We start from the raw sequence: 19,958 nt of genomic DNA on the forward strand, positions 1-19,958 counted from the left end.
TCCTGGAAGAAGAGGGGAAACACCTAATACTACCAGTCCAAGTTGGGAAGAGGGATATGTGACTTATATTTTGCCTAAGGCTCTAGGTTGACTTCATTAATGGGATAACGAGTCTTGTGGATAAGGAAGAAGCGGTGGATGTGGTATACCTAGACTTCAGTAAGGCATTTGATACAGTCTCGCATGATATTCTTATCAATAAACTAGGTAAATATAACTTAGATGGGGCTACTAAACGGTGGGTGCATAACTGGCTGGATAACCGTACTCAGAAAGTAGTTATTAATGGTTCACAAACCTGCTGGAAAGGCATAACAAGTGGGGTTCCGCAGGGTTCTGTTTTGGGACCGGCTCTGTTCAATATCTTCATCAATGATTTAGATATTGGTATAGAAAGTACGCTTATTAAGTTTGCAGATGATACCAAGCTGGGAGGGGTTGTGACTAATCTGGAAGATAGGGTCATAATTCAAAATGACCTGGACAAATTGGAGAAATGGTCTGAGGTAAATAGATGAAGTTTAATAAAGACAAATGCAAAGTGCTCCACTTAGGAAGGAACAATCAGTTTCATACATACAAAATGGGAAGCGACTGTCTGGCAAGGAGTACAGCAGAAAGGGATCTGGGGATTATAGTGGACCACAAGTTGAATATGAGTCAGCAGTGTGATACAGTTGCAAAGAAAGCAAACATGATTCTGGGATGCATTAACAGGTATGTTGTGAGCAAGACATGAGAAGTCATTCTTCCGCTCTACTCTGCACTGGTTAGGCCTCAATTGGAGTATTGTGTTAAGTTCTGGGCACCGCATTTCAAGAAAGATGTGGAGAAATTGGAGAGGGTCCAGAGAAGAGCAACGAGAATGATTAAAGGTCTAGAGAACATGACCTATGAGGGAAGGCTGAAGGAATTGGGTTTGTTTAGTTTAGAAAAGAAAAGATTGAGGGGGAACATGATAGCACTTTGCAGATATCTAAAAGGGTGTCATAAGGAAGAGGGAGAAAACTTGTTCATCTTGGCCTCTGGGGATAGAACAAGAAGCAATGGGCTTAAACTGCAGCAAGGGAGGTTTAGGTAGGACATTAGAAAAAAGTTCCTAACTGTCAGGGTAGTCAAACACTGGAATAAATTGCCCAGGGAGGTTGTGGAATCTCCATCTCTGGAGATATTTAAGAGTAGGTTAGATAAATGTCTATCAGGGATGGTCTAGACAGTATTTGGTCCTGCCATGAGGGCCGGGGACTGGACTCGATGACCTCTCGAGGTCCCTTTCAGTCCTAGTATTCTATGATTCTATGATTCATCAGCCCTGAGATCATGAGACTCTTTAAAAACAAACAAGCAAACAAACAAGCCTATTATAAGGAGACTCATGATACAATCTCAAGCATTGGCTACACAATACTGATGAGGATTATCTTTACAATCAAGTTACCCTGGAATTATTACCGTCTTATGCTTCCTTCACAGCTCTGCATATGACCAGCTTCAGGAGCACACGGTTCTAGCATGCATGGTAGTCATATTACAGTTTAACAATGGCTGTAAACTTTTCTTCTTCCTCCATAACTTTGTTCGTAGAACAGCCAGGTGTACAGGGTTCCAAGAATCCTCAGTCATGGATACTAAAACAGAACAAAGCCGCTGAAGTTTTACTGACTTATTCTCTATGAGTTCACTCAATAATTCTACTCTAGTTATGAAGGAGATAGGAACAGATTTCAAGAGGAAACTAATGAGCTAAGGGGAAAATATGTCCAACATAATTTGTTGGACAAAAGTCAACATGGTTTCTGTAAAGGGAAATCCTGTTTTACTAATCTATTAGAGTTCTTTGAAGGGGTTAACAAACATGCGGATAAAGGGGATCCAGTAGATATAGTATACTTGGATTTTCAGAAAACCTTTGACAAGGTCCCTCACCAAAGGCTCTTGTGTAAATTACATGGCCATAGGATAAGAGAGAATGTCCTTTCTTGGACTGAGAACTGGTTAAAAGACAGGAAACAAAGGGTAGGAATAAATGGTAAATTTTCAGATTGGAGAGGGGTAACTAGTGGTGTCCCCCAAGGGTCAGTCCTGGGACCAGTCCTATTCAACTTATTCATAAATGATCTGGAGAAAGGGGTAAGCAGTGAGGTAGTAAAGTTTGCAGATGATACAAAACTATTTAAGATAGTCAAGACAGAAGCAGACTGTGAGGGACTCCAAGAAGATCTCACCAAACTGAGTGATTGGGCAACAAAATGGCAAATGAAATTTAATGTGGATAAGTGTAAAGTAATGCACATCAGGAAAAATAACCCCAACTTTACGTACAGTATGATGGGGGCTAATTTGGCTACGACAAATCATGAAAGAGATCTTGGAGTTATTGTGGACAGTTCTCTGAAAACTTCCACACAGTGTGCAGCGGCGGTCAAAAAGGCAAATAGGATGTTAAGAATTATTAGGAAAGGGATAGAAACTAAGACCCAGAATATCTTACTGCCCCTGTATAAAACTATGGTATGCCCACATCTTGAATACTGTGTACAGATGTGGTCTCCTCACCTCAAAAAAGATATTTTGGCCTTGGAAAGGGTTCAGAAAAGGGCAACTAAAATGATTAGGGGTTTGGAATGGGGAGAGGTTAAAGCGACTGGGACTTTTCAATTCAGAAAAGAGGAGACTGAGGGGGGATATGATAGAGCTCTATAAAATCATGAGTGGTGTGGAGAGGGCCGATAAAGAAAAGTTATTTATTGGTTCCCTAAATAGAAGAACTAGAGGACACCAAATGAAATTAATGGGTAGCAGGTTTAAAACTAATAAAAGAAAGTTCTTCTTCACACAGCGTGTAGTTAACCTGTAGAACTCCTTGTCAGAGGAGGCTGTGAAAGCTAGGACTATAATAGTGTTTAAAGAGAACCTAGATAATTTCATGGTGGTTAGGTCCATAAAAGGCTATTAGCCAGGGGATAAAATGGTGTCCTGGGCCTCTGTTTGTCAGAGGCTGGAGAGAGATGGCAGAAGACAAATCGCTTGATCATTGTCTTCGGTCCACCCTCTCTGGGGCACCTGGTGCTGGCCACTGTTGGCAGACAGGATACTGGGCCAGAAGGACCTTTGGTCTGACCCAGTACGGCCGTTCTTATGTAAATGATGTTTCCCATTCTTGTGATATTTTGTGTTTTTTAAAAGCTCTAGGAACTGAAGTCATGCAATTACAGGAAAATGTTTGTATTCTTGCATATTTTGGGTGGGAAGAGGCTTTAAGTCAATTTCTTCCCCTTGCAGCTGCTGAGCAAAGCTTGGAAAGGCTGAAGGACTGGAAAGCAAATAAAAAGTGACCAGTATTCATTATTTCTTAAAATATCATGATTTTTTAATGTTTTGGCGATGCAAAATTTGCAGGTGAGCAGTCTCAAATATCTATACCTGATTTATTAAGAACACCCAAGGGTGGTAAAATAGATTTTCTTTTCCTCTGCTTACCTCTAGCATTTGTCCAGAGTCCGTAGGTTCTCCTTAGAAAGAGAAAATAATCTTTTCTTCTGGCCTCTCTACAAGTTTTCCCCAATTAACTCTGTGATGGACAAATTAGCATAATCCATTTCAGTTGTGGATTAAGATAATATGAAACAAAGCACTCATTCCAGAATAATTCCATTAGTATACCAAGTTAATCTGGAATATGTATTCTGCTTTAAATGCACACCCTACTTTAATCCAAATTAAACAAATCCAAACATTTTTAAGGCCTATGTGAGAGCTTGCTTCAGTCATGGTTTTGAGACTCTTAAATGATATTATATCTCTGCTTGTTGAATATTTGCTCTCTCCTGTTCTCACTGACAAGGCAAAGTACACTGCAATTAGAAGTGAGTTATTTTTGTAAATGTTTAGAACACGAGAAAATAGATCTCTTTGGAGAGCTGGATTAAAGTAAATTGAAGCCATAGGCCTAACTAAAATAGTCAATTTAAATGCTATCACCAGGATTAACCATCCTAAAAAAAGAGAGAAAGAGAAAGAAAGTATTGGTTTAAATCTCCAACTTCCGTAGTACAGGCATTCCCCGAGTTACGCGGATCCGACTTATGTGGGATCCGCACTTACGAACGGGGGCTTTCTCGCCCCGGAGCTCGCAGGCAGCAGGACCGTCCAGAGCGCAGCGGTCCCGCCACCTCGACCTCCGGGGCGATAAAAGCTGCTCCGGGTGCCCCTGGTCTGCTGGGGACCGTCTCCCAGCAGACCAGGGACATCTGGAGCAAAGCCGGGGAGGTGGAGGGGTCCCGTGCCTCTGAGGCTTTGCTCTGGCACGTGTCCCCCCCCCACTCCAGAAGACCGGGCTTTTGTTGTGGACCCTGGGGTAGAGCAGCTGGGGTGCTGCCGGGTTGGTCCTGCAGGGACCTGCCTGGCAGCCCAGCAGTTCTGTCCCAGGCTCGAGATTCAGCCGCTGTTGAAACTGATCAGTGGCTGATTCCAGGAAGCTGGGGGCAGAGCAATTCTGCCTCCAGCTTCCTGTAGTCAGCTCCTGGTCAGTTTCAGCAGCAGCGGCTGAATCTGGAGCCAGTTCCGACTTACATACAAATTCAACTTAAGAACAAACCTATAGTCCCTATCTTGTACGTAACCTGGGGACTTCCTGTAATGTGTTTGGGTTCCCCCACCTCCCATCTATCCTTTTGTTATCCTATGTTCCCAGTTCTTTTTTGTCTCCCTGCTGTTTGCCTTCTGGGAGAAGACACCTTACTTATAGTTGGTCAATAAAGCCTCCAGGAGTGAATAAATAAGACTATCTGAATGTAAGATCCCCTAGATCAATGCTCCCTTTTGAGGATGGCAGGTTTGACTGGTTTACTGCATGGGGACTATGGGAAAGTTAGGTAGGAGATTTGATAGCTTAAAAGTAGTGAAGGTGGCTTTCCTTGTTTGAGTCTATATATTCAAAACAGACTGGTTATTTAACAAACACATTGTTACAATAAAGACTATGTATGGTTTATATTAAGGTAACTGATGATCTAATACAAAGGTTTTAAATAGTAAAATTTATATTACTAATTTGCATCCTCTTGCACTTTCACTCTATAACTGTCTTCTGATTTCTAGAACATAAGGGATTGTTATCTTTCTTTTTATCAAGGAAATGATATACCCATAATTATTTCATCAGAATCCTTTCATTTCTCCCACACTACAAAACAACCTATCAAAAACATAATTCCACCTGTCAGGAAGCAAGAGACAAAAAGAGAGTCAGAACCATGAAATGGCCCTGCATACTGGATGCTAATATTGCTTCAAGGATCCCCATACAAGAAGTTGCTGTCTTTTAAGGATACTAATGAGAACAGATGTTAAGGGGTCTTTATCTAATTATACTGATAGTCTTTAATCCACCCTGTTACAATTATTTTAAAGCTCATACTCTTGTTTTATTCATCAAAAGAAAGTATGCCTCCATTTTAAAAAATGATGTAATGACCAATTTGCCATTTAGACCATGATGTTTCCAATACACGGTTTTTACTGGAGAAAGTAGGTACTGGGGAAAATCATATAAAATTAAAACTGAGGTATTGCCACAACTTCTGTGATATCAGACAACTTTGAACTAAGGAGTATGGTCTTGACTTCTCATGAGAGCAATCAAGTAGGACGATGTGTAGGATTAAATTATGCTAGTCGTTTTTATTTTCACGATGTATAACTAAATACAGGCCTCGCCCTGCATTTTTACATACAAACTTAATATGACTCATGTGGACTCATGTTGGTATTGGGCACCACAATTTTGAAAAGACATGGATATATTAAAAGGAAAAAAAACACAATTCTAGCCTTTATATACAAACTGCAATCTAGCCTTCTTTAGGACAATTTTTCAGTACTTTCTGGCTGCACAAAAACAAAACTATGACTGAAACAGATTTGTATATTTCCCTTAAACTGAATCAAATGCTGGGTCTACATTTATCACTGAAAGAAACACAGATTTCCATTAGTTCTTACCTCAGTTATCCTGGGGCCAAATTCATCCCTATAAAGTTATTCTTGGGAAGAATTTGGACTTTTTTTCCTTTGGAGATTATTCAGGTGATTGATGTCCCTCTCATACCATCTTCTTGAATGTTTGACTTCGAGTAATGTGCAAGACATACATGAGTGTATTCTACTTTTTTTTTTACCCATTCCATTCTCTAATCACTTGCTTATAAGAGTTTACATATCCTTCCATTAATTTCAGATCAATCCATTTGGATTGTCATATATTAAAGAAAATGAAATTAAGTATTCAAACCCTGATCTGTCCACAGCATGTAAAAAAGACATACATACATGGTTCTTAGCAGCAAGTGAAACTACAGAAGTAAAACCCATCCAAATATCATGTGCCTGGCATGAGATTGCCTTTTGCTCTGCTTGCTGTGACATGTGCCACACATTTTTGAATGGATTCTGGGAAAAACTTCATAAAAGAAAAACTAATCAAATGTGTTTTCCTAAGGTGCTTTTGTAGAAATATAAACATAAGAAGAATTCAAATCTATATGTTCACCTTCATTAATCATTTTTTTAATTTTTTTCAAATGATCTTGATAAAGTTGAGACTGAAGGGGAGATATCCTTATGTGCTTACAAAATTACTAATGCTCTGTCTTCCTTTAATCATCTGTTTTGTACATATCACTGGTAGAGATGCTTGTGAAAATGGCATCAGGGACTGAGCTTGTTAGATTTATTTTGATTAAAATGTTTTGACTTGATTTAATTATTAACCCAGTTACAACTGAACTGGACTCATTCAGAATATTCATGATTAAAATGTGTAATTTAGATTGGACTTATCTCTCTGTAACTGGGTTTAAGCTCACACACATGGAACTGCTTACCAGGAATGACTACAACTATGCTAGTTCTTTAGAATAAAGAATAAACTCTTCTCCTAGGATGTTAGCCACATGGGATTTACATACCCTTTAGACAGACATATACCCTGATGAAGGTCTGGTCTGCAATTATAAATGGGGAGTGTATCTTATGTAGGGTAAGGGACAATCTTGGCATGACTGCATCCCACCACACTGCCATCTGTGGAAATGGGCACATATATACTCAGGAAGAAACTCCTTGATTATTGAAGTTTTCAAATATTATTCCCTATGAGTGTGTATAAGTATGCCAGGAAGTTTCATGGTACCTCTGTTACCAATGAAGAGTAGTGTCCTTGCTTTCTTCATCTTTTTCTTTTGCCTTCCACGAAAGTACCCATTGTCTTCAGCATTTGCACATGGAGGCAAATAAGTAACTCCCTTGACAGTTTTTGATTGTCTGCACCCTATGCTCTTGTATAGCTTTCCCCACTTAGTTAATCTAGTTATGCTAGGTGAACCCTGCTGATCTGAGAGATACAGAACCACTTTCTCCTATGATCAGTCCTCATTTTTCTACTCATGTGGCCTGTCTCCTTGTGCTTGTGTTCTCCCTCGAAGGATCTGTCTGCTTAGTTTTCTAGGCTTTACTACTCCCTAACTTGTATAAATGGGTTGAAATTTTCCCAGGGTTGTTAAGCTTATCTATTCATCCAGGTTCAAGCCCCATTCAGTGAAGCATCTAAGTTTTTCCATAAATATAAACAAAATTATCTTTGCATTACCTCTTAAAGAGAAATTTACCCTCATTTTAGAGAGGAGAAACCTGAAACACAGATTCAGGGATCTGGCTACAGTAACGTGGGGAATCTATGACTAAGCTGGAAACAGAAGCCATTTATCTTGAGTATTACACAAATACCCTACAATGAATGCTTTACCATGTTACTGTCTACTTTAGCTACAATTCTAACATTGTTCAATTTCTGCTTGAGGCCTGTACTAAAAGCCTACAAAGATTTCCTGAGGATTTTTGTTAGCCTCAGCAAGGAATAGAATCTGCATAAGCCAATTCATTCTCTCTATTGTGTGTGTGCGCGTGCGCACACATGCACACTCACACAAAATAAATGTGGTGTCTTCTTAAATTCCCACATTCCACTTGAAACTACAAACTGCTCATCCATCTTTCACAGCTGTACAATGACTGGGGCAGACAGAAGTTGATTTTCCATCAGTCTGTGACACATCTTCCATTGTAAAAATCCTGGAGGAGCAATTAATGTTCCATTGCAGTGATTGACAATGAGAGGTCTACCACCCTGATGGTCATAATTACAAGCCAGTCCCCAAGGGTTACCTATAGTTTAATTTTCAGAAGAATGTCTCTACTTGATGATGGATAATTGGCAAACTATGTCTAGTATAGGGCTAGTATTACAGAAGTATTTTGATTACAGAACAATAGTACAAACACTTTTGTATAATTGCAAGGTGGAAAAATGAGGAGAAGATGAAGTAATTACTTCTATTTGGACAAGGCCTCTTGTGAACTAGTAGACTTTCTAAATTAGTATTTGTCTTGTTTCTGTCTAGAGGCCTTAGATCCTTGTGGTTAAGTAAGGTAGAATTAGTATGTAAGATATATGGAAATATTTTCTTTCTTGTGGATAACATTTATTATACCAATGTGAAAATGGGAATTTATTGGATTAATGATAAGGATACATATTTGCATAATTGAAACCATTCCCTGTTCATGTGTGAGTGAGGATGCTCAGTAGTATATAAATTATTTTCATATTTATAAATATAGATCTAAGAGCTTTCTGTGTTTCAGGTCAATAGTGCACATCAGTTTATCAGTAATGATGGTTGCTAATTTTGGCTTATATAATTTTACTGGTGCTTACTTTTAATTTTTTTCTCCATATATAAATATTACATATCTATATAAATCATAATAGATTTCCTGAATAAAATAAACTTGTATTGATTTTTAAAAGAATACATATAAGGATATAAAAAGGGTCATACTGAGTCACACCAAAGATCCATCTAGCCAAGTATCTGGTCTTCTGACAGGTGCCCCCAGAGGGCACCAGGTCAAGAAGATAAGACCAGGTAATCATCAAGTGATCCATCTCCTACGGCTCATTCCCAGATTCTGGCAAACACAGGGTAGTGGCACCATCCTTACTCATCATGGCTAATAGCCATTGATGGACCTATTCTCCATGAACTTACCTAATTCTTTTTTGAACCCTTGGTCTTTACAATATCCTCTGACAAAGAGTTCCACAGAATGTGCATTGTGTGAAAAAACACTACATTTTATTTGTTTTGAACCTGATGCCTATTAATTTCATTTGATTACAACTAGTCCTGGTAATACGAGGAGTAAATAACACCTCGTCATCTTCTTTCTCCATACCAGTCAAGATTTTATAGACCTGTATCATATCCCCCCTTAGTCATCTCTTTTTGAGGCTGAAAAGTCCCAGTCTTATTTAAGTTCTTCTCCTATGCCATCTGTTCCATATCCTTAATAATTTTGTTGCCCTTTTTTAACCTTTTACAAATACCAATATATCTATTTTGGAGATGGGGTGACTATATCTGAATACAATATTTAAGATGTGAGCATACTATGGATTTAAACAGAGGAAATATGATATTTTCAGTCTCATGATCTATCCCTTTATTAAGATTCCAAACTTTCTGGTTGCTTTTTTGATGGCTGCTGGACATTCAGTGGATGTTTTTAGAGAACTGTCCATATTGACTCAAATATCTCTCACTGGAGTGGTAACAGCCAATTTAGACCCCATTATTTTGTGTGTGTATTTGGGATTATGTTTGCATTGATTAACACTGAATTTCATTGACCATTTTTTTGTAAGATCCTTTCATAGATCTTTTGCAGTCTGTTTGGAACTATAAGTATCTTGAGTAGTTTGATATGATCTGCAATTTTGCCATCACACTATTTATCCATTTTCAAGATAAATTATAAATACGTTGAATAGGACTGGCCCTAGTACAGATTCTTTGGGAACACCACTATTTATTTCTCTCTATTCTGAGGGCTGATTATTTATTCCTATCCTTTGTTTCCTGTCTTTTAACCCAGTTACCAATCCATGAGAGGACTTCTTTCTTCAGAGTCTTTCATAAGTTCAAAGGTCTTGTCAAAGGCTTCCTGAAAAAACAAAGTACATTATATCTACTGGATCTTCCTTGTCCACAAGCTTGTTGTCCTCCTCAAATAATTCTAGTAGGTTGGTGAGCCATGATTCCCCTTTGAAGTTTGTCCACTTCTGAAATCAGGCTTATCAGCTTTATCACATTAGCAATCCTCCAGTGGTTAGGTACAAAAGTGATTTAAGTGATAGGTTACAAAATAAAGTTAGCACTTCTACATGATACATTAGAATGTTAATTCTATTTTTAAACACCCAAATAGTTCAATAGCATACAAAAAATCATGTTTCTTTAAAAGTGTCTTTAGTGTAAACACTAAATATTGATGTTTAATTTTAAAATATTGATGTTTAATTTTAAATGATTTCAAACATTATTATATTTTAATTTAGCAAATCAGTGTCAGAAATTAACTTTTAATGTTGCCATTCAGCGTTTATACCTTTATTTTGCAATCCATTTTTAAATGGATCTGCCCATTTCTTTTTCTTGTTTTTTTTTTCCTGAGGAGAAGACTTGGTAAAGAGGAGTCACAAGATACCACAAAGGAAAAGACTACTATGCATTACAATGCAACAGAAAGTGCATTCTTGAATAACTAGGAGGAAAGAAAGCAATGCAACCTCAACTGTGTTTATGAAAAAACTGAGGGGATAATTTTATGATTAGATATGGAGAAGAAAATGACATAGATGACCACAGTTATATGGAAAGTTCATTCAAAACTAAGCATGAAATGTTGTGGGAGGAAGTGTCACACTTTGTTTTCTTCAGCCGAAAAAAACCCAATAAAATGTCATCAACCAGAAGTGATATTGGTGGCAAAAAGCAATATAAAAATCTGCAAATAACCAATGGACGAGATAGCCTATGATTTATAAAGATGTACTGTCTAAGCTAGACACTAAATAGAATGAAGCTGAACAAGAGTGATAACAAAAACTACTTGCAATGTTGGGAAAGTGGTTGGCTTATTGTATCAAGCTAATAAAAAGATGTTAAGACCCCTTTTTATGTGCAAAGGTAATAAAGTAGAAAAAAGCCACAAACACAGAGTGGTTTATTACTGTAGGTTTCATTGAAGAAAATGTGACAGAGCCTTGCCACTTATAAACAAACATACAGGCTACGTCTAGACTGGCCCCTTCTCTGGAAGAGGCATGCTAATTTCGAACTTTGGAATAGGGAAATCCGCGGTGGATATTTAAATTCCTTGAAAGTAGGAATAAGAGATCCTCCGGAAAAGGGCTTTATTCCGGAGGATTGCGCCAGTCTGGACGCTCTTTTCTGGCTTTTCCCCAAGCTGGAAAAAAAGCGGCGGCCATGTTTATTTAAATCCCGCGGGGGATATTTAAATCCCCTGCGGATTTCCCTATTCCAAAGTTCGAAATTAGCATGCCTCTTCCGGAGAAGGGGCCAGTCTAGACGTAGCCGATGTGTGAAACTGTGGTTCTACTGCAGTCAATGTGAGTTTTGTCATTTACAGTACTTCAAAGGGGACAACAGAGAAAGAACTAAGATCTCCACCTTCAAAAGCAGAAGTCCCTACCCAGTTGAGTCAAGGAATAAACTCATTAGCTTAAGTATAGAACAAGTTCTTAGCTCACATGCAGAACAATCACTAGAAGGAAAGAGAGTCAGTCTGTACTTTATTCCTTGTTACACAGATCTCATATTGAGATTTCTGACTGGCTCTGTCACTAACAACAAGCTAGGGTATTTGCTCCCAACAGGACACTAAGTAGGCCTTGATATGATCATCACTTAACAAGAAGCATTACATACACAGGGTAAAATCGAATCTCCCTAAGAAGGTTTGTTTTGAAATGCTCCTGATTAGCTTCTCTGACTACACCCATTACTTCTCCATCCAACCTGATGAAGTTTCTGATGATTTTGAGGGTTCATTCTGCTTTCATCTATTCCTTCATTGACACCTAAATGAAAAACATTCCTTATTTGATCATGCAGTTCTGAATACCACATCTTAAACGGCTGGGTTACAAGCAAACACACTTTTTTAATAAAATTGTTCGAGATTGAAAAAGCTCTCTCTCTCAACCTGATTTTTCTGCACTGAGTACTCAGTGGAGATGGAATAATAAACATGAATAAAACAATTTATAGTGAGGCTCTAGAAGAGAGCAAGGTTGCATCACAGGGACATAGTAGGAAGAAGAGTGATCATTTAGCAGTTTCACTTCAAGGACTGGGATGGATAATCAGCAAGGCTTATAATTTATCATGACAGTGTAATGTACAAGAGACTCAAAACATCCAGACACATCAACAACCATCCAAGGAATCAAAAAAAGTTGTTCTCAAAGGTCAAGATGTTAAGACAAGTCTTGTATGCACCTAATTTATTCATGCAAATACCTGGCATGCATGTGGGTGAACAAATATCAGATATTTGCATGTATAAATATATAGGCCAGGAACCTAAAATAGTTATATACCACTGGATTAAGTGTACAAACACAGTGAACTTCGAAAATCTGGCTGCTACATTTAACATGATCCAGGTCTCTAATGCATTTTGAATGGCCAATAATACTTGAAGTTTTTCTTCAGCATTTAAAATTCTACAAAGGGGAAAAAAGGGTAGTTTTGTCTCAGGTTAACATTTCATTCTACAAATACCTCAAGTAAACAGTGACCTGAAAAATGACTCGCATAGTACACGAGGTACACTGGGGGAGGGCCAGAGGGTGGCCGGGGAGCGGAGACTATTCCTTAATGCTCTGCAAGCCCTGCATAAACTCAAACCGCACTGCGGTCCACATGCAAATGTGCTGCAGGTTACATGCAGCCCAGAGGCTATGTGTTGAGTAGCCCTGACCTAAGCTCTAACTTAATTCCATAGTGAAGTTCTATCACCACTCTGTCTCATCCATAATACAAACAAAACAATCAGTGGAACTGACAGCCATCACAGGCAAAGTGTTGGGGGGGGGGGGGCAGCAGTGCCCCTGAGGGGCAGAGCATTGGGTGGAAGGGGCAGGTCCAAGGCCATTCAGCCATTAGCGACACCTGGAGTGTGGCACTACACCCTCCCTCCCAGCCCTTAGAGCTGCGTGGAGCAGCAGAGTTACACTCCTGCAGCATTTCAAAGGAGATTGAAACTTGCGGCTAACGCTGCTACTGTGGCAGCAGTGGCAGCCAGGACCTCTGGGCCCCTTTGAAATGCTGTATGCCTCTATGCAATTGTCTCTTTTGCTTTCGCCTCCATCGGTGGGCCTGAAAATAATACATTAGAACCCAGATATATCAACTGCTCTGACACAAGGGGCCCTGGCATGCCAAGTTCTGAAAGGAGCCTGAATATGATCTTTAAAATTCAGCCCAATCTTGCATGCTAAAAAATTGACTCTGATTTCACTTACACTGATCTGAATGAGGCGTAACAACTAAAGTCCATGGTCTGGATTCTCCAATCTGGATGAGGTCTACTTAGAGCAGGACCTATGGGGAACGAAAAGGATCTGTGCTTGACTGCATCTTTGCTACCAAAGCTCCATGGGAATCATTCTAGCAGTGGAGCAGCATAACACTGGTGAAGTCATACTGCTGTTCTACTTTCATGCCTCTGACATTGGGCAAAGAGGTTGTATACAGCCAGGTACACTGACTCTTCCATACCCAGTTACTCCTTTACAGCTTAGGAATCCTCAGATACCTGAGTAAGGTGTAATTGAGCCCATGAAGTTACATGTGTATGAAAAATCAAAATCCGCTTCAGACACATAAGGCCTGAATCAAACCTATGGAAAATAGCAGAATTAATCCACTGGCCTTAAATCAGTCTCAAATTTATTTACTCATGAAAAGACAAAGTTACAAATAAATAATCCTACATTTTCACCATATTTTGAGTGGTCACAAGTCCCAACACCGGCATGTGCAAATGTAGAATTTTTCCCATGCAAGAACTATAAATGTAAAGTTAAAATTTTCTGATGTGGTCCTTAAGGCTTTCCTTTTGTCCATGGAATCATTCTTCAGATACTGTGCTTTTCCCACAACCGCCTTTAGCAATTTCAGTTTCATTCCTTCTGAGGAACAGGCAATAAATCACATCCAAGGTATTGAGAGAGAAATAAATCATGAACTTTGAAACCCAACTACAAGTTTGTAAAAGTATTTAAAAAGTATTTTTTGAAATATTTTACAAGAATTGTAAAAAGCAATATTTGGGAATGTGGTTTCTGTGTGTGTTGTTCATTAATAAAAATCCCCTTCAATGGAACTATTCATAGGCTTAAAGACAGGAATATACTTACGTGTTTATCAAATTAAAGCCTAAGTTTGATTTTCCTTATTTTCAATTTAAATGTAACTTTAACTTTCCTTGATGTTCTGTATATATAATTTATAAAGAGATTTTATGCTGTAACAAATTATATACATTACGGCAAGTAATCTCTTTCACCTCATAACCTCCATGGTTTTCCCCGTCAGTGTGGAAGGGAGAGGAAAGTAAGGAAGGAGCCTGGACTAAATCATTCCAAGTAGAAACATTTTATTTTTAATTCTTGGTGTTGATTGATTTCTTTCAATATTTAGATGGTAGGACTCAGCATAGACCAGAGTACATTTAAGCAATATTCTGTCCCACCAAAACCCCTCAGCTGCTCACAAAAGAAATATAAGCCCTTGCCCCTGCCCCAGGTATTGCTTCATTGCACTGGCTTCTTATTGCCCGCTTTGTACCAAAACTTTATTGTTTCTCCTTTATGGAGGGCCATAGCTTTCTATGCCTTGTCTCCCTACAGCCACTAACTCATCTCTGTCTAGTTTCTCATCCTTTCTCCCTCTGGTTTACCAGAAGAGGGATTTTTAAAGGTACCAGCAACCCTTACTTGTACTCAGGAGTCTTTAATTAATCTGAGGTAACTACTTTTCAGTTCATAGGAAAAAGGGCCTTCTGGGACCGATATTCTTGCATTCCTCCAGTCTCTTACAGCTGTCAGGTCAGGCTTTGTCACATCATTTACAATTTAAATGTTCTAAGATGAAAATAATTGTTTAAGAATTTCCTAGTTTTTTAAACCCTAAGAAAATGTTGATGGACATTATTAGCACTAGCCAGAGTCACTGTTGGTCTTATAACTTTTGCAGAATTTCCTGACTGTTTCAAATTCCATCCAAATTTTGCAGTAACTATAACTTCCACAAAGACAGCTCCTATGCATAACCACCCACTTTCCTCAAAGATCCTGAGGTTCCCATCTTATCATTTCCCCTGGAGAACATCTGCAACCAATATGTCAATATAGATAAGGGGTTTAATTTTCCATTTCCCTATTCCCCATGTAATCATTTATACTACCACAAAGAACAATCTAGTTTATAGCCACTTTGTTCTGGTGTAAATGATTACAAAACATACAAGGAAATCAATGTCAAAACAAGGCCTCTGAATTATGGGAAATTATAGGAAATGTAGTTTACTGCTGCAGAGTTTTTAAATTCCATTTGATATAATCTGTGGACTTCACAACCTTGTCACAGATTGCTCTCCCACACAGCCTCCTTGATCCAAGACACCAGACTCTGGTCCTCACAGCACAGGCAGTCCACACTACGGGTGCAGAAATGGGGGAAGATAGATGTCCATTTGTGCACAGCTTTTCCAGCGTTATTAAAAATCCAAAATTAAAAGAAACCCATAAACTAACAAGGCCATGGCAAGCCTTCTCTTCCTGTAATAAACTTCTAGCAAGCCACAGTCCTGCTAAGCACACCAAAGTGAGAGTCCATTGCTAATAGGCCTGAAGTAACCCTCAGGAGGCAACAGTTGTTCAAGTAATCCCTGCTCTTAGCCAAGCCTTTTCCTGGACCTAAGGATTAAAGATATGCTTTCCCGCTAGCTCTGCCACTGGTTCTCCCCCTTTTAAGCCCTTCGAAGGACCCACCAGCACTCCTTGCAGGTGCAGCAGGGTGAAGCTGACTGAGCTCAGAGCAGTTCTTTAATTGTCCCAAGCAAGTCTGAGATTTCTGCACACTACCACTGATTTCTTATGCATCTGGATAAAAGGAGCAGATTATCTTCAAAATTATCCTACTTCATTTGCTCAAAACATGGCAACTCTGAGGCCAGGTCTACACTAAAGGAGAAAGTCAACCTAAGATATGCAACTCCAGTTACCTGAATAGATTAGTTGACATTCCACGGCATCCCCACTTCAGGAGTTTGACTGGAAAAGCTCTCCCACTGACTTCCCTTACTCCTCATAAGCCAGTGGAGTACTGGAGTCAATGGAGGCACCATCAGACATTGATTTAGTGGGTCCTTACTAGACCCACTAAATCAAACCCCAGATGATCAATCTCCTCAGCAAAGATCTCCCAGTAAGTGGAGACAATTCCATATTTGAAGACAATACAATTTATGAAATTAAAATAACATGTAGTGTTTCAAGAATAAACTGTTCCTACACAATGAGACAACAGCAACAGCCACCAGCACCATAAATTAGGAAGGATTTCCAAAAGTGAACTTATCCAATTGTTCAAGCAGTCAACTCCCACTATAAACTTGTCCAACTAAACCCCAGGAGAAAATTAATTCTGGTGGATTTATTTTGTTTTAATCCAGTTAGATGGGCCAAAATGGGTTATAATAGCAAGCTGTTAATCACAATTTAAAGTTTCAAGGAAGTAGCTTTTCCTGATGCAATATACATTTGTCTGCATTTCTCCATCACTTCTGGAACTGAAAGATGAAGGATATAATCTTTAATTTACCATAAGGTAGTGGTATGTATGAACATTCGTTTCTTGTCTGCACATGCAATTATCTCATTTACATGTCTTTTAACATTTCCTTTATTTCCCTAATTCCTAGGGATAAAAATTAAGTGTTAAATTCTGTAGAAATTACATGTTTGAGAAATAAAAGAGGCATAGTCAGTAATATAGAATACTGCATGAAAAAAGTTTAGCTGTTCAAGTCTTTTGTCTGTCCTTTTGTCTTTTGGTTTGTCCCAGTATCTACTAAGGTAAATATATGTCTGTATATAAAGTAATTTGTTAATTAATTCATTAGTAATTATAGCCTTTTGATTCCTCCCTGCAGCTTATAGAGATTTCTCTCCCTAAATAACTTCCGGGATTTTAAGTAATTCACAAAGTAGAAAATAGAGTTTAGAAAGGAACAGCGTTATGATGTAGTCTCATCTATTTTAGGAAGTTCTACAGGATCTTTCAAAGTGGATTCAACAAATCAACAGCACATCTATGATACATGGTGAATTCACACATTCTGTATTTTGCCATGGTAATAAATCTTTTTGTCCCATTGAGTAAACTGAGTTATAACACAGTGGACAAATTTTGCCCTAATTATTGAAAGATCGCATGACTAGTTCTATGTTATCTATGAAAGTATTATCAATCATCACTGGTGCACATTTCTTTAAAAATTGCTTAAGAAATGCATTTCTCTAAGTAGGCATAATGCTTAAATACCTGAAGCTTTGCTTTGGGTCTCCCCATGCTCATCACAATAGTGTCAAATGCCAGCAAGACAATGGTCAAGCTGTGAATTGGGGGCCACACCAAAAACAGTTAACACTTCTCGGTATTAAGTAGGTTGGATTATCTGATAATTCCTCAGTTATTTAGGTGATATCAATGAATAACAGATGTTTAAGTCCAAGATCATGCAAAATGATCGGTGCTGACAGACCCTTGCTCTACTCAGGTTCAAATCACTATATTTGTTCCTAATGGGTGACCCTACAGCTCACTGGTGGAGCACTTTTACTGTAAGTAATATTTTAGAAATTAATATACTCAATTTTCCAACCGCCAGCTAAGTCAAGTGTTCAAAAACTATGATGAAATCTGGAGTCTAGCAAATCCAGGATATATTTGTGTGTCTATATATACAACCTCTATGCAGTTCATTAGCATCGCAAGGTCATATGTCAATTCAGATATCTGTTAGTACAGGGGTGGGCAAGATACCTCTCACGGGCTGGATCTGGCTTGCCAAGCCACCAGATCCAGTCCATGGACACCCCATGGGGACCCTCAGGCACGCAGTATCTGCTGATGTAAGCACAGGGCTGCTCTGTGTGCCTCTCTGCTCTGGAGGGAGGGGGAAGCTCTGTGTGATCTCCCCACCTTCAGCCCAATCCTCAGCTCCTAATGGCACGAAACAACTGGCCAATAGTAACTGACCCCAACCAATCTCTCGGTTCCTATTAGCTGGAAACAACCAGACGATAGGAGCTGAGAGATTGGCCTTGGGGGGACTGGGAGCAGCACAAGCCTCTCTCCCCCCACAGAGCTGAGAGCTATATGGAGGGAACAGCCTGCAGTTTAAGCTGTCTGGGGCTGCAGCAGGCAAGGAACCCAGCATTCCTTGGGGGTGGCTGCAGGGCTGCTGTCCAGGAGATCCTTAGATAACTGCCTCCTAGCCAAAGCCTGCCTCTGGCACCCCTACCCCTTCCACACCTCAATTCCCTCCCCCAGGTCACCATCCAAACCCTCTGCACCCTCCTGCCCCAGGTCATAACTCCCTCCCAGACCTTGTACCTCCTCCCACACCCCTCCCCCAGGCCAGAATCCTCTTCTGCACCCAGACTCCCTCTCAGAACCTGCACTCAAATCTCCTGCTCCAGGTTACAAACCCCTCCTTCACCCAAACTCCCTCTAAAACCTCCTGCACCTCAGTCCCTTACCCCATGCACCCTTCTACACCATCCTAGACCCCACACCTCCTCCTCAATAAAGTGTGGCTATTGACCACTTTCCAGAATCTTGGGGTGAAAGATACTGCCCTCCATCAAAAAATATTGCCCACCTCTGTGATAACAAGACCAGGGAAAACGACTTTTCAATGACAATATAGCTCAATCTTCAAATCCAAATAATACAGGAAACATTCATATTGGAACATTCAGTCAGAAAATTCATATTATATATGCTTAACTGAGTTAATAAAATATGCACATTCTCTGTATTTCATTAACATACAATGTTGTATGAAAAATTCTAGCTGTTCAGGTACTTGCCTCTTGTCTCTCACATTCTTCTCCAAAGGGGTTACTTCCAGACCCACAATTCCCCAGCCAAACTGTCCCAATAAACCCCCTCTTCTACCTCTGAGACCCCTCTCAATGCTTCCAACTTCCCATGCCAGTGGAGAGAACTCCTGTTACCTATACCTAAGTCCTATAGCTCACCCTAAAGAAGTGGGGAAAAGGGCCTCAAAACAGTTCCTGGAACGGGCACTCACATGCTGCTGGCTGTAATGGCTTCAGTCTCACAAGCATTTCCTTTTCCCATACCACATGTTGGAGCTGGTGTGGGTCAGCAAGGCAACCCCAAGATACACTGCTATTTCCAGTGCATGTTACCATACACCCAGTTCCAGCAACAAAGGAGGACCGTCTGAGGCGGATTCTCAACCTCTGCAACCACATATAGTACTTTGTTGAATCAAATCTTATGTCCTCTTTTCCATATTTTTTTTTTATGTTTAACTTGAATTTTTATTTCCCTAGCTGTTTTGTATATACCAAGGAATTTGACTTATACATTATGGCAAGGCGACTCCTTCACCTTATCAGTTTTCCACCGGGCACTGTAGGTGGGGGAGGAGCATGAAGTAAGGAGAAGCCTGGATTAAATCAGTATTACTCCAGAGGCTTTTAATTCTTTGCTTTGTTTGATTTTTCAGTATTACAAAATGGGACTTACAATATGCTGGATTTAGTTCTGTTAAGCAGAATAAAAAAACCCTTAGTGATATTTTGGAAACCCAATTTTCTGACAGGCATATAGGAAAATAATATGTCCCATATAAGTAAAGTATCCAAAAATTATGATAAAACTTAGATTCTCACAAATTTGTAAAACACAGTTTGTTGCTTATCT

This window comes from Pelodiscus sinensis, chromosome 1 (genome assembly GCF_049634645.1).
Source record: "Pelodiscus sinensis isolate JC-2024 chromosome 1, ASM4963464v1, whole genome shotgun sequence".
Classification (NCBI taxonomy): Eukaryota; Metazoa; Chordata; order Testudines; family Trionychidae; genus Pelodiscus; species Pelodiscus sinensis.